This window comes from Oculina patagonica, unplaced genomic scaffold (genome assembly GCF_052425735.1).
Source record: "Oculina patagonica isolate OP01 unplaced genomic scaffold, crgOcupat unplaced1006, whole genome shotgun sequence".
NCBI classification, from domain to species: domain Eukaryota; kingdom Metazoa; phylum Cnidaria; class Anthozoa; order Scleractinia; family Oculinidae; genus Oculina; species Oculina patagonica.
The window spans coordinates 1-4,959 of NW_027556981.1; the positions used below are offsets into that span (position 1 = coordinate 1).

The 4,959-nt window shown below is 38.1% G+C and overlaps 1 long non-coding RNA gene across 1 annotated transcript; it reads left to right on the top strand.

Moving 5' to 3' along the window:
- Positions 1–415: 415 nt before the first annotated feature.
- Positions 416–2,261, top strand: LOC144639511 (uncharacterized). The gene is made up of 3 exons (XR_013568164.1): positions 416–675; positions 1,134–1,505; positions 1,545–2,261. It is a non-coding gene; the product is annotated as an uncharacterized LOC144639511 (long non-coding RNA).
- Positions 2,262–4,959: the final 2,698 nt, after the last annotated feature.

The window sequence follows — 4,959 nt, forward strand, 5'->3', positions numbered from 1 at the left end:
TTTAAGATATGTCGAAGTTATTTATCTTGCAAACACCTGCATTTAAATTACTGCTCAATGGCTTTGGGCTTCATCAACAGATATTAAGTTCGCAATAAAGTTCCGGTAGTTAGGTCTTGTCGCTCAAAAGAGCCGACTTGTGGCTAAGTCTAAGTCAGAACCACCTTGTAGGAAATTATAGCTGAAACTTTGCCGCTTGAAAGTACTACTTCGTTTCGTCCACAGATTTAAAGAGATATAGACACCCTTCAACACAAAACAGTACCACGTGAAAGTACTGCTGAGGGTCACACTAGGGTTTCATCTACAGAGCCATCCTTTACAGAATCTGTACCGAATGAAAGTGCAACGCTTCAACACTTTAGCAATGGGCGTGTATTACATAAAAGTATCAATCATGATCCACAAGATAAAAGCCTTCTGCTTCTTTTTCTAGGTGTACAGAAATGGAGCAAGAAGTGCGACACGTCATTGAAGCATCAAGAAACTATTAGCGTTAAGGCCTGGGTCAAAGCCATGGATAGCAGAATAACATCTCTGGGCGGAGAGGGAGTGGAGCGATTCTTAGGAAATCTGTTCCGTGCATTTGACGGGTTGTTTGAGAGCTCAGCCCTCCCTGCAAAAGCTGCTGGGAAGGCTGTAACGATCATGCAAAGAGTGCGACAAATCAAAGCGGTGAGTCTCGCACTTTAAACTCTAATTGTGTCCATTAGACCATAACGCCATCTATTTGTCAATATTTGGCCGATTTGTTGGACGTTGTGGTAGCAAATTGGTATTGGGAAGATATATTTTTCCATAAAACGTACCTTTCTCTAAAACTTTTTAAACTTTTTCCAATGTGCATGTTATCTATACGAAAATTGAAACATTCTTTAACTTGGTATTTGGGGAGCGGCACTCAGGACGAATTTGTTATAACAATAAAAAGCATTGAAATATGTAAATAGAGACAACGAGAATAGAAAAAATTCATTTGCAGCAGAGGCGGATCTGGCACAGTGAAGCAAAAAAAAACAACTTATGCATATGTAAACTGTTGTATAAAATCACTGTCGGTCATTACAGGAGACCTACAGCATGGTTCCTTATATGTTGTTTTAACTGTGTTGCGTTTTTCTCTTTTTGCACAGGCTTTTGACCAAATCTTCATGAAGGACATCACGTTAGGACGAGCCAACTACCATGCCGATAGAGTCTTGTACGACATAGCAGAAATAGCTGATATCAAAATTTACTGTCACAAGAAGAAATGAGCCTAAAACATTTATTATCATATATATTTTGTACAATATGTTGACCGGCGAGATGCTGGACGCATGAACCGTCCTATTTCAGTCTCAAATTTGGTGTTCTTCCCGAGCGTCAATTCCACTGTCCTGTTAATAATAGACTATTTGAGCAGTCAACAAGTTTATTGTTATCTATCGTAGGCAGATACTTAAATTTAAGAAACGGTATGACATGTTTAGACAGTGAGAAAGAAGTTATCAATTGGTAGAGAAGTTGCGCCATTTAGAAATTAACCTATCCGCGGCTTTGAGAATGGGGCCATTAGACGTGATAACAGTTTTATTACAAAAGAAAAACAGGTTCAGCGATTGATGGCAAAACTACAGTCAGAGCAAGCTGTACAAAATTAATAAAAACGAAAACTGCTTCCCTTACTTTTTCACACAGTAACAACGAGTTTTAACTCATTTAACTAAAAGTTCGTGTTTTCAGAATTCTAAGACAGCTTGTTTGGTAATAAACAGTTTACTTGATTTTACTGGACGCAGAATTGCTTATCACGTCCGTCTTAAATCCCAAAAAAAGTCCAGGCATTGATTCAAATTGCAAAAAAGCCTCCTAATATTTAGCTATTTATTTTTGGTCGTCTGTTTGCTGTTTTAGTGAGATATAATTTGCCGATTGTGAGTAAAATAGGGTGGCAATTTGTCTAAGCCCATGCAAGAGTTTAATGACGTTGTAGACAAGCTAGTCCTTCATTTTTCTCAGCCGGTCAGGCGAGCAAGGCGAGCAAGCAACTTCGCACGAGGGCGTCACGTAACGCCCACTTGACTGAGGGACTACTTGTAGTTTATTCTCATAAAAGAATTATTTTCAATATTCTTTGTCAATTCGAAACTGTAATTCATAGTTCTCGTTGTCCCTATTGCAGAAATGTCAGAAAAAATTGTATTTTGAATTTTGTAGAGAAAGTATCGACATACATGTATGTTTTCAGTAATAATAAAACTGTTCTACATCTTTTAAAATTGACTGTTTATCTTTACGGTGTGTTACATTCCCTGGGAGGCGCCGTCGCGTAAATGGGTTTTAGCATAACCACACTGACCGTCTATTGGTAATCGCAAAATCTGATTGGCTACACAGGTGCCGTCTATTGATCGTTATTAAAAACTAGCAATGGTATGTTATAATTATTATATTGCAATTTCTGCGTTTTGATTGGTTAACAGGCAATGGTATATGAGCTCATATACCATTGACCACAAATAGCTCAAACATTGCAATTCTTTGGGCGTTTTTAATAAAACAATAATTCCACTCGCGCTTGCTGGATATGAGATCGCTACGCGCCTCGTTGACTATCTACCATCCCATATCCATATCGCTCGTAAATAGTGCGCTGTCAAGCAGTCCAAGCTTAAGCCCTAGCTGGAGTCACTGCGTTGTGTGTTTGGACAAGACACTACAGAGTACCTCTTTTAATCCATCCCATCCAGGGATCCGTTACATTATTCTTTTTCGCTTCATGCTAAGGAAACCATATATAGATTAAGGCCGTCTAATGGTCACGAACGCAGGCTTTACTTTTTAAACACGCCCAGTATGCACAGTTATTTTTCCGGTCCCTTTTGGCCGTTTTTGACGTACGCTTTTTGCATAAGTAAAAGTAATTTGAAAAGGGGTGTGTCAGGAGCCAATGACCATGGGCTCCTGGGGTGTGTGAATTGAGCAGATTTCTAGCTACTCCATAATAGTCTGATTCCCTGTCACTAAAATAGAGGAGGTGTGTGGCCGGGGGGGGGGGGGGGGCTACTTAAAACGATTTGTACGGGGAGGCTCCGCGCCAAGGTCCAACTTTGAACCCTTAACATGCTAAGCCCGGTTTATTTCGGGATTTGGAGGAATGGCCATTCTGCCACTTATGACGTCACCAATTTACACGTCAGCAGATTTTTGTGATTTGCATCTTATAGAGCTTGGATAGATCTTTCCACAGGACTGTCCATCTTTAATATTGACTGCATTCCGACAGAGCTAATCGAAAAAAACGCGATCAGTTTTTGGTGTAAAATTGGTGCTAAAACAGGCCAAAATTTGGCTTATGCGCATGCGCCAAAGTAAAACACATTTTTACATGGCAATTTCATCAAAATCTTCCTGCATTGTCAGAAAGTGCATTTTGAGCAAAATTAGAGAACTTTTGGACCGTCGAGCCAAGAAAATCGATTAACGGTTTAAAAACGCGTTTTTAGGAATAATTTCAGCATATTAAGGATTAATATGCCATTTTGACAAAAAAGGCACCCCTTTCGTATACTTTTTATTGAAATACGGTACCCCTTTCATATATACCGAAAAGACATGAAATATGCCTAAAACAGGAAGTCTTGATGTTATTTTAAGTGTAGTGTTTAAATTTAAATGATACGGTCATAAGGTGCGTATGTTCTAAATATTTTAATTGAAGACCCTTTTAAATACCTAAATGTAATACGAAAGCCGAGGAGGGACATCACATTTCAGACTTCAAACTTAAGACTTCAGACTTCAGACTTCAGACTTCAGACTTCGGACTTCAGACTTCAGACTTCCGCCTTTAGAATTCAGAGACTTCCGCCGACCTCCGACTCGGAGGTCTTTGTACATTATGCTTTTGTTTCCCCACCAAAATGCTCCACCTTAATGCTCCATTTTTCCCACTAAAATGCTCGGTCTCCTCCAAAAAAGTCACTTAAATGCTCGGATAATGCTCATTATACAAACGGTTTTTTAAATTAATTTCAAAGTTTTTAACATGGTGTTAACTGTTAACACTTACAAAAACATATAAGTGTTGCAAGTAACAACAACAACGTATACACGTTCATAAATACAGCCAAAAAAATCATAATCCTCGAAATCATCTACGAGGCTAAGTACAGAAAGTAGTTGACTATCTCTAGAAAGCTATTTGTAGTTGAATTTTGAATTTTAGTCTTCATTTTCTCTAAAAAAATTAATTTCTTTTTTATTTTCTCGGGAAAAAAAAAACAATTTTCCGGGAAAATGCCAATAAAAAGCTCGAATAATGCTCAATGCTTTTGCCTCACTAAAATGCTCGAAAAAATGCTAGCATAATGTACAAAAGCCTACCTCCGAGTTGTTGAGTTGTTAGATCAGGCAGATTAAAGTAAAGTAAAAAGTAAAGTCAGATTCGCTATCTATAAAGTCAGATCCGGTTGTTGGTAATCGGCGTAACGCCGGAACACGGAACGGCGTAACGGCAGAACGAGAATCGGCGTAACGAGATTTTTTTTAAATAACTTAATTAATTAATGGCTATGAACAAAATAACATTAATTAATTCTCACTTACCTGGAACCATTTTTTTTTTTATTTCACACACAATAGGCCGCAATATCGTTTATGGCTTATACATGACCTCTGGACTGTCACACGAGACAAAGGGTTATAAGAGTTATGCAAATAGAGAAAAAGAAATTCCTCTGGTTTAAGGTGGCCCGCAGGTATTTATGAGGCTGACAGTTCCCGTTTTTAAGCGCGTTTTAAAACAGGAAAACGTGAAGCGATTGCTTAGATTTTTGAGAATCTGAAAGAAAAATCCTTAAGTTATATAAAATGATAAGTATTATAGCGATCAAACGCGATTTGTTTAAGTTTAGAGCGATTTTCAGAAGCCTTCGTTTTTAATAAAATACGATTATTTTTAAAATGCAACGGTGA